An 11,469-nucleotide genomic window follows, 5' to 3' on the forward strand; every position below is an offset into this window, starting at 1 on the left:
ACCAAAAATTTTGGTTTTTAAACACCATGTATATCTGTGCATTTATTATACATTCCAAAACAACAATAATCGAACATTAATTGTTTTATTTAAAAAAATGGAAAATACCGGGCTGAAAAAATGATCCAATCTTGCCCCAAAATCACTAGATCAACAGTAGCTATGGTAACACTGATGAAGTTGCAGTGCAGTAATGCACTGGCCTGTTCCAGTTCATACCCCTTCACATTCAGACTCCATCTGTTACCGCATATGCTTGAGGGGAGAGGAAACAAATGGATTCACAGAAATGTAGTATCTGAATGTGTGTGTTATACAGCCACATGCGGTTTTATCTTTGCAGCAACAAAATAACACTGGTTAAGAGCTCTATTCACATTATTGATCATAGCAAGAGCATAATTCCATCTCAATTCTTTAAAAATTACACTTGAGGCAGAACTACGAACACTTTACCCAGCTTAGAAATTTAATTGTTTTATTTATCATACCGAGTCTTCCGGTCGTCATTTGGAACCTCTACAACCAGAATTGCATACATCAATAAAACTGATTTGCGCCCTCTTGTGGAATCATTACCCAACTACAATAAATCTTCTAACGTTTTTCTCCGCATCACTGCAAAATTGAAAAATATTTTGCAGATAGTTACAGGAAATTATATTCCATCACAAACATCAAATCATGAGAAGAGTTATTAAAGGTATTCCTAGTTCTCTCCTCTTTTTGTGAGCATGCAATTTAGCCCCAGTTAAGCTATGACTACAGAATGGCAGAAAAAATGGACAGGAGAGGCCAAAAACCAATTAATAAAATCCCCCTAAGCCACAGCCCACAAAAAAAAAAAAAACCACAAACCTTTACAAGCCCCAAGGCCTACCCAGAGAGCCAGTCCATCAGGCCCCAAACAACTATAAACAGGATCACACTCGTTTGCTTTGGCAGGCCCGTGTTTCTCAAACCAGTCCTCGGGGCCCTGAGATGGTCCACGTTTTTGCTCTCTCCCAAGTTCCAACTCCTGGGGGTCCACGAGGACTGGTTTGAGAAACACCACAGGCCATCCCATATTCTCCTTTACAAACCAAACCCTCGAAAACGGACAGGGAACACTAAAGTGGTTCCTCCTCAGGCATCACAGCCAGCCAGAGGAAGAGAAGGGAAACAGCGCCAAAAACAATCTCTCCCTAAAGGAAAAAGACAACCGGAAGCAAGGCCTTCACCTCCTCCTAAAATAACTGGCCTCTCAGGAAGCCTTCATGATCAGAGCAGGGCTAGTTAGGAAACGGCTGCAACTGAGCGGTCAGAGGGAGAAATGTGAGGCACGTTCAAGCTGAAAACTGCAACGTTTTGTTACGTTACCGGCTTGAATAACATATGTTTCCTCGAAAGGGTGTGAAACGGCTGTCGTTTGGTGGGCGTGTCAGAGGTGTTACCCAATCAGCGGCGACGTATACATAAACCCCGCCGAAGTAAAAAAAAAAAAAAATGTTTGCCCCCAGCTCTTCCTCCTAGGGCACCCCACAAACCCATCATTTTTATCTTTAAATCGCACTCGCATTGCTGCATTCGCATGCGTATGCACTCTAGTTTCTGAAATGTGCTCGCTGGTGCTCAGGGTTGGCGGGGGGGTTGTCTGATTAAGCGATAATAAAGTTTTTTTCCATTTTCGGCAACAACACTTACTGTCTTCGAATCCAGTGTTTGCGAAAACAAATAGCTTGTGAAATTTCTGTCACAAAACATATGCGTCCTTGATTCTTCACACATTTCCTTTCATGGTTTGTATACGGCGCATCATTGCACATTTTAAAACACTTATGTAAGTCACTCTGGCTAAGGGCGTCTGCCAAATGCTGTAAATGTAAATGTTAATGTTAACCGGCTATGCGAAAACGATGGAGAATTTTATTTGGTACACGGCATAGTTCAATGGGACGCACATTACGCAGACTACACCACTGACCACCCTTGCATAACACAACACTTTCCGTTAAAATAAATGTTTTGTAACGTTTCGTAGGGGCTCAACGTGGCCCTTGCCACAATCCAAAGCAACTAAAACACATATAGCACATCACTTCAAAACGAACCACATGAGGTAATTTACTCACTGGCGCAACGCTGCAGAAACATCGCTACCCAATATTGACTGGACATTATCTCGAATGTACTTTAACAGTGACGCGATGGTAATGAGATCACTATGCGATATTTAGCCTACTGTTATTTTTCCTGATTAAGCTATATAACCCACAATATATATTTATATACAATAGGGTAGATTTGTTCTGTTTATTCCGCATGTAGGTATATTGTTTAAAACTACATACCACACAAACATTTTTTAAAATAATTTATTTAAGAATAGACCTAACAGTTATACTTAAGTTTTTAAAGCAAAATGATTTTAAAAATGCCCTACCTATAGGTCCCTATGCGGGTAGAATCCAGGAACTAATTTATAAAGAGTTCGTACGAATGAAAAAAGACGATAGATATTCGCACGGATATTTCAACGAAGATTTGGGTATTTATAAAGAAAGTCTTATCCTGAAAACGTTCGCACATATACGAATTGTCTGGAGCACTCGTACGAGCGTTTTAGAGGAAAAAGAAAAAAGCGACATCTAGAGTTCAAATAGAAATGTGCACCTAGTTGTATTTAGTCAGTTGTAGCGCTTGGGGAAATGCATGTTACAGTTTTTTGAACAATTTCTCTAAACATTCTTGAGGTTCAAAGTAGTTTGTACACTGTATCACAATAATTTGGATAACTAGCAAAATTAAGAAATTCATTCAAAACCTTTCATGTTTGAAAATGTAGTTTTCTTAGTCATTTAGTCAATGCCATCAAAATGTGAAATCTCTGAATCATCGCATAGAGACATACCAGTCAAAATGCCTAGTCATGTTGTCAACATGAAAATCATTTGATGCTCAATTTATGTTATTAGCGTTTCTCTATATCTAGAAGCTTTGAAAAAAAAATATGTTACAGTAAACATGTACACAGTATTTTATGTATTTTTATTTTGGAAAGAAAAGGGCCGCTTCACACTATGGGTTGTCCTGTCGCTCCTGCTGGTCTGACCACATATTTTCATTTACATTACATCTGATGTTCTCCTTCGCAGTACATCAAGGAAAAACATCTTCTTGGGTGTCTCACCCACCCTGTACAAGAATCTTCTGGGATGTCGTCACAGGCAGCATCCATGGCAGCGAGTAAAGAAAAATGATCCTGTGACTGGTGACGAGCCGTTTATCATTTTATAATTTAATAAAACCTCTGCGTTTGAACCAATTCCCTTATACTTCATAACCGAAGGAACCTTTCTGACAACTGCATTAACATTTTCTGCGTCATGACTTACACCATGCACTCATGTTTAAATGTTTTGCAGAGTAGAAGTAAACAAATTAGAAGCGTATAATTCGTTTTGGACCACATGATTAATACAACTGATTTTTGGGCTAATTCAAAGTGAATTGAACCAAAACTAAATAATATGTGAATGAAAGAAAACCTTGAGAAATGACATTCTGTTGTGAGAACCTGGCTTAGGGGTGTGCGGGTTTACATATGTGGTTATGAGAAATACAATTTCCATCTGAGAATTTGTCCCAAGCAACCGAGAAAAAACGTAATCTATGCAGAAACATTTCTATCGTATCTCATATACAGCTAACATTCAGAATTTGCTTTATTGTTGAAACGAATGACTTCATATATACAAATGTATTTATTGCGTAGAATCAAAGTAAGAGGTATACATACTGAAAAATCCAAATTAAGTAGGTAGATGTATGCCAGAGCTGACTAATATTCACACACAGGTCTACTACTCACAGGACAGCGATTACGTACAGAAGAGCAGAGAAGAGGAAGACCGGTTCAATGGATTTTGAATCTGGGCATTTTTTGTCCTATTTTGTCCAGCTTGTTGAGCTGACCGCATTAGCAGTGGTAGTCACATGCTGCCATTCAACAATGTTTTTTGTTTGTCACACCGGCAGATGTACTAACAAATAAAATGGTTTGGCATTGGCCAAATATCGAGTAATTCTTGGGTGGTAATCTCTTAAGCATACACATATAAGAGTGTTTCCATGATAAGTTTGATTTATATCTCAGTTTACGAAAAGTTTTATAAATCTGACTTTTACTGTTCATATGAACATTGAGTTTTCGTACTTACATTTATTCTTCCACAAAACTTTATATATTTTTTTATAAATTACCTCCCTGATGTGCCTGTGTTCTTTTCGTTTAAATAAGACACAAACATTTGCATACAGATTTTAATATTCAGCTGTAATTAAACAATATAAAGGACATTTTGAAAATGCTACTACGGAAATCTCCGTAATGATTTTATTGGGCCTGTTTATCTTTAAAAACAGGTGAATGAATGCAATAAGCCCTGTAGCCACAAAGTTTAATGAGTAACTGGTGCTCTTACGTGTGTCTTGGGTTAACTACACAAGGTGATATTCACGTTCACGTTTGGTGGGTTCTTGGAGTCCAATTCAACGCTCAGTGTTTCCGTAACTCGTGTCTCGTATTTCATGGGACCGGCTCCAGCCTCTTCGCTGCCCTCCACTGTAGGCCGAGGTAATTATTTTCTGTGGAGGGCCAAACGTCAGCTTTACCATGTCACCAGGTCATTTTAATGATTATATTCATGTCCCCTGAAAGCTACTGTATGGTAATGGACTTACTAGATTTCACTTTTCCGTTTATTTAATAAAGCGTGCAAAAATCAATAAAACCAGTACGATTGTCATATTTAACTTAATCATTAATAATTAATAAAACTAATAATATTTATTTATTACTAATTCAAATAAATATTTCTGGGCAAAAAACTATTCATCTTCACAGAACTAAACATAAAACTTTATTTATTTTATTTTTACACGATTGCGCAGGCCAATAAAAATGGCCGTGAGCTGGTTTTTGCCCAAGTCTGGAATCTATTATGCTGCACGTTTTGGACGATAACGGTTGTACAGGCAGCCATCTCTGAAGCTGCTGCTTCGTCCTCCAAGCCTATCTGCTGGAAAAAGGGTGGTTATAGATTAGAACTCTGAATACTGAACAATTACAGTTAAATAACAGAACAGTTTGTTTGTTTTTTTTCTCATCAATTATAAGGATGTCCTTGCTTGCTTGCTGCCAGCATCTTTTAATCCCCATGAAACTAGAAATGTGAAGTACAAGCACAATGCAATATTTCATGTAATTGTTAATATGCAATTTAATAAACTGGCTATAATATATACATTGTAGCTATATTAAAAGACACAAAGGCTTTGGCTATGGCCTATTACCTTAAACTATGGGATAGATCATCCTAATGAAATACAGCACATTTACCTATGCATTTAGCTTATTGAAAATCTTCTTCCAAGCTCCCTCACATGAGTTGTCTGCCGTGATAGTGTTGCATTTATTAGTTAAAATCTTTGTAGTCTTATCTCTGCATGATGAATGATTGCTCAACTGCACTATAATATACGGCATGCTCTTTGATCATTGAATCAGGTTTTTGCTGTGACACTATGTTTCTTCAAAAGCTGAGACTGAGACTGTCTTAAGCTAACCAGACAATTAAATTTGAGATCCGTCTTTCTTGAAGTAGAAATACCAGACAGCTTATCATTTATCATTATGCTGGATCAGTTTAGTGTCGTCTGAAGAACGGGACCCTGGTCCGAGGTTCTTCTGCCCTGGGACTACAGACAGTGCACATCTACGCCCACATCACTGTGCAGGATCCTGACAGCCACCTGCTCCCAGAGAAATGCTGGAGTCTTTTTCCAGGTCATGTGACTCTCCCTACTCTCTGCCGTGTGCCTTCCTCACACATCGAATACACCCCACTTTAAGTGGTTCTACTTACCTCCAGAAAAACCTTCAGTCCAGGGCACAGGATTCTCTGGTAACAGGTAGTGTCCCCCCCCCCCCCCTACACACCAGTCGGGGAGGTCAAACACCACCTCCAGCCAAGCCAGGATCAAAGACGCACGCACAGTGCACACCAGTGCCTCCGCCTTTATTTAGAACATCACCCCAAGCCCTACCTTACAGTAGCCGAACATCTCGAATGTTTGCGCTTCGGCCGTCTGTATACAGAGTTCTGTGTGTTTTTGTAATGTGTATCATCTGAAAATGAACAAAAAAATGGGGAGGGACTACACTTAAAATGCTCCAATCCTGTCCAGAGATTTCTCAGTTGGAAGCCCATTGGCTCTGACAGTAACTATGGTAGCAATGATTAAGTTGCAGTGCAGTAATGTACTTGCATTTTTCAGTTCATACCCCCTCGTATTCATACTCCTTCAGTTCCCATTTAAGCTCGAGATTAATATGATTTTATACATAAGATGTGTGTCCATGTTTGAGAAAACCACACATGACACTTTTGAGCTTATATTATATATTATAACCGCTTTTCAGGGTATATTCTGGATGCTTCTGACCCCGGACCAAGTACTGAGATGCTGCGGACTGTGCAGGGCCCCGACAAGCTTGTTCCCATGGAAACACTGGGACCTCTTTCCAGGGTGTGGCTTTCTCGTCCCCTAAACCTCCACAGATCTCAGACACACCCCCTTTTCACACAGTTCTACTCCAAATGCAGGCGCCAGATTGCAGACATGTGACACAGACCTCCTGAAATGGGCCATGAAAAGTGTCCCACTTCTAACACCACACCTTGTGTCCTGAGAAGCGTCCTGGTACCTACTCAGCTGAGGCCCACATACATGTGTATTTAAACAACTGCACATATGTGTTATTTTACAGTTATTTTACAGGTTAAAGTTTATAAAACAAATAATCATATCAAAAAAGCACAGAACATTAGCAGAAAAGTTACATAAATGTAATCCATTCCATGTGCCCAACCAAAAAAAGTTCAGATATGTACAGCTCTGGAAAACAAATGAGACCACAGCAACATTTTCAGTTTCACTCATTTCTCACTTGTGTGTCTGTGTAAAATATACATTTTTTGCAAACTCTAGCCTGGTTCTTCCCTGCTTCTCATTGGTGAAGGGCTTCTTCCTTGCTTTATGGGTCCTGCTTCTAGGAGCCTGATATGAACTGTCCTAGCACTGCACTTCACACCACTTAATGTTTCCCATTCTTTTTGAAGGTCACTTGAGATCATCCTACGATTCACGAGAAACTGTTGGGTAAATTAACGGCCATCCCTGGCATTAGAAAGTCGCTTTCGCCCTTTAACTGGCTGGTTTTTGGTCATTCCCAGCGTCTCCTGCTTCACCTTATTCTTGTGTACTGCTCTCATAGAAACGTTGAGCCTGGAAGCAGCCTGCCTCGCAGTGTAGCCTTCTGCCAGTAGAACCAGGATTAGACCAGGATTTAACAATGCAGATTCTTCAAAAATATGGAGTAGTCGCTCCATATTTTCCAGAGCTGTTATTGAAAATCTGGAGAGCCAAGAGAACCAGGAAAGGAAGAGGGGGGTCCATTAGAGGCCCCTCAGGAGCTCAGAGTGAGCTTGAATCGCAGCCCATTCATCAGCCTGACTCACCACGACCAGGTCAGGAATAACCTACCTGTGAGTGACAAGTCAGTGTTGGGTTTCCCTTCCTCTCTTTGCTCCACACGTATCAGCAGAACCTGAACCTCACATTCATTTCCTGCTATCTGAGTAGAACCCTGGCCATCAGAAGGTTCCACCTGAGGTACTTCTGTCTTCACTTGACGCTGGTCAGTTTCATCTGCTCTCGATACAGGGAACACATATTTGTATCATCTATACCCAAAGACAAAACCTGCCATAGTCAGATCAGTCTGAATTTTATGATCGATTACTTTCTTGGAGACAGACTCTACAAGTCTGTGTTTTAGGACTTTCCTAGTCTCAGTACAGTAGACAAAAATTCCCCTGTCACGCCATGAGTTTAACTTCTTTTTGTCATGTTTATATGCGTAAGACTCAGATCTAAACACTCACTCTAGAACAGTTAGGTCTCTTCCCGTTTAACATATAGTAAGGGGCTTCTTTTGTTCTATTATTGAAACACCTGTTCCTTATGGCTCAGCAGTCATTACAGCATATGTCCACAGCTCTTTGCTCTCAATCAGCCTAACCCTAACCCTAACCTAATCCTAACCCCTTGCCATATCCAGTAGCGTCCGCCAAATCCTCTCAGCCGTGCCGCTTTTACGCGGCCAGTATGGTGCTGAGGACTCATGTCTAATGCTCTGCTTATCAAGCAGCAGCTGAAATTCCTTTCCTGTGAAGTCAGTGCCATTATCTGACCCAAAGCACTTCACGCTTCCATAAGGGATATACACCATCCAGAATCCCTTCAGCTGCTTTCACAGTGTCCCTCTTCGCTTTTAGAAACACTGCACCTGAGTAATCGTCAACAAGTGCCAAGGCATTTTTAGCGGCTGGGTCAGTTGGACCTGTCAGATCCAAGTGCTGCTTTTCCCTGGGCAACTGGTTTGGCTCTGAACAATTTTCCCTTGCGTACATACCTCACATTTTGGTTTAGACTTATCAATTTTACCCTTGATTCACATTCCCTCTGCAACATTCTGCAGTTTGGAAACACTGTCATAATTGCAGTGACCAAGGATTTTGTGCCAAGTTTGAATATCAAAGCAACTGTTACAACAATCAGCAGATTCGTCAGTGATCAAATAATACAGTCTATTGTACTCTTTAATTTCAGACCTGGTACCGTTTTTCTGGATGAGCTCATCACGTCCATATCTGAAGTTGATCACCTGCTGTCTGTCGTCACCTTCACAGCGGTGTCGTCCTGTGGACAAGACGGAATGTGCGGGTCCTTCTTCAGTGCTACTTTCACTCACTTCCTGTCGCTGTTCACCAGGCTCACCTGAGCATCACCTCTCTTCAGACCACACCGCTTAAGCTTGTACCACTGGTCAACTCAATAAAATGTTTTTCTGGCTGAATAGTGTCATTGAATCTCTTGAATTTTCAGACGTCTGTGATAACTGACATCACGCGAGTCAACCATCAGCCCATTTTGTTTCATACGCTTTAGCTGACAGTCAGTCACTTTGAAGATACATGTATCTATTTCCTGCGGCTTGTTTTATGTTCTCTCAAGCATCTGCAGCTGTCACACCAGCGTGTCCCTTTTCTCTGATGCTCGTTCGGACACGTTCTCACCTTGTGCGCCTTCTCGGCACAGTTGTGACACCTCTCCCCCTGTCTGGATTGGGGGTGGAGGTGTTCGCTTTCACCGTATTGTCATCAGAGCTATTACAATACTTCTTGGTATCTTGAAAAATCCTTAGTTTGGTTTTGAACTCAGCAAATGTTTTCATTACCTTGCATTATGCGGATAATAAACAGCTTAAATGACTTTCAGAACCATTGCAATTAGGAGTCCATTGGTAACTGTCTCTTCAGGATTCTGTAGACTAGTAATGGCCATCTTTGCCTGAATTATATACTCCATCACACTCATTTGCAAGCTTCTGCAAGGACGTTAACTCTGTGAACAGGTTAATCACTCTGGGGTTTCTTTTACCTGCATAATATTCCTTTAAGATCTGGAGAGACGTTCTCCCACTATCTGTCACTTCTTTCATTACTAGGGACAGGTTCATCACCTAAAACCGAATCAGCTCTGTATATGCTTCTTTATTTCTCCTGGCATCCTCTACCTTGCCGTCTCCATCGCAGTCTGTGTCAGGTTCATTCAGCATGGTGTCTTTCATCCCCAGCAGGCACAGGTGGCCTAGAAAATTCGTCCTACAAATCTTGTAGTTTCATGTCACCTCTGAAGTACAGTCCATGCCACCAGTGTCCTACATTCCTCCGGGGTCCATAACCTGTTGCTGCAGCCATATTTAGTCCACAGGTGGCACCACGAAAAAATTTGATGCAGACTGTGACGGACCAGCAAGCGGACACAGGGGTGCAGGGTTTGATATTAACACAAAATGTATTCAAATCCAAAAATCACAAATATACAGAAAAATAGCCAACGAAGGAAAATCCTGGGGCCAATAAAATTAGGTCAACAAAACAAAATGCAAACAAAATTAAGGCACCACAACAACAAATACATCTGCATCAATAAACCACATAACATATTTGGCTCATCACATTATACAAACAACTTCATAAAGATTAACTAAATCAAAAATATTAACTAGAAAATAATAAACAGTTATGCCGGAAACCAATTACCTATCCCCCTGCTGTGGGGTCCTGTTGGAACTGCCAATGGGAATTTAAAGGGAACCACAATGACCCGGACTGTTTGCCTGTCGGACTGAAAATATGCACGCACGAACCCCTGGGCTGTTATGCTCTATGGTTATGCTCCTCCAGGCAACTGCAACTTGGGAAAACGCAAACCAAACACACATATATAAATACTGACAAAATCATGCATTGTTAAATTAACATCCTGACAAATAAAACTATTAAATGATGTGCCTTGTGTATATCATGGAAATAAAGTGATGAAAAACCCCGTAACAAACATGTCTGATTATATATATATACACACACACACACACACACACACACACACACACACATACATACAGTGTTGGGAAGATTACTTTGGAAATGTAATTCGTTACAATTACAAGTTACGCTATTTAAAATGTAATAGTAGTGTAACTATTTCAATTATTATATGACACTGCATGCCTGCTGTCAAACTCCTTTCAATACATGAATTAACATGATTATAATTGATCAATTTAATAAAGATACCAAACATACCATACATATACCATATAGGCCTAATAATGATTTTAAACAACGGGTAAAAATAGATCCGGGCTTCATACTCAGTGAAAACCCAGATTCCCTCAGTGTAACAAGTCATAACATCAATATGTTACATAAAAAAATACCTAAAATGTCAAAAAAAAAAAAAAAAGTTAAAACTCAGCCTTCAGTTATTAAATTGTAATGTGTGTTCATAATATAAACTTTTTGGGACCCAAAACAAGATAAACTACGAGTGATTTGACCACTACGTGACGCTTCAGGATTACATTATAATACAAGCATTTTATATACTTGCGAAAATATATGGTTCCATTTCACTTCTGATCTGAATAGATCTTGCATCAGACAGGATATGACATTTCAGTTAATTGTGTAATCACTTACTCTGTTTAAATCAATTTTTCAAACGCAAATCACAGAGTAGCCTAAAACAGTGTCTTCGCAGCACTGAAAATAAAATGGGTTAGCAGTGTGGTAAGCTAGCTGCATCGCCCAGGTGTTAGCTAGTTAGTGAATTTTCAATACGACAATAGCATGTAGGGAGTGCTAATATCAGACCTAACATAAATTACCAATAACCTTAGCATATTGAAGGAGGACGGCACATTTTCTGTCAACGGGATCAGAAGTGCCAGTGTGACATTAAAGCGCCGTACACAGTTCGCGATTCATTGTGGGGTTTACGCGAGCTGTCAGTGTT

At 40.1% G+C, this 11,469-nt stretch overlaps 1 long non-coding RNA gene across 1 annotated transcript; it reads left to right on the top strand.

Moving 5' to 3' along the window:
• Positions 1-5,619: 5,619 nt before the first annotated feature.
• Positions 5,620-8,962, top strand: LOC111842238 (uncharacterized). Its single transcript, XR_002837857.2, has 3 exons — positions 5,620-5,827; positions 6,464-6,570; positions 8,716-8,962. It is a non-coding gene; the product is annotated as an uncharacterized lncRNA (long non-coding RNA).
• Positions 8,963-11,469: the final 2,507 nt, after the last annotated feature.

Source organism: Paramormyrops kingsleyae, chromosome 7 (assembly GCF_048594095.1).
Source record: "Paramormyrops kingsleyae isolate MSU_618 chromosome 7, PKINGS_0.4, whole genome shotgun sequence".
Lineage (NCBI taxonomy): Eukaryota > Metazoa > Chordata > Actinopteri > Osteoglossiformes > Mormyridae > Paramormyrops > Paramormyrops kingsleyae.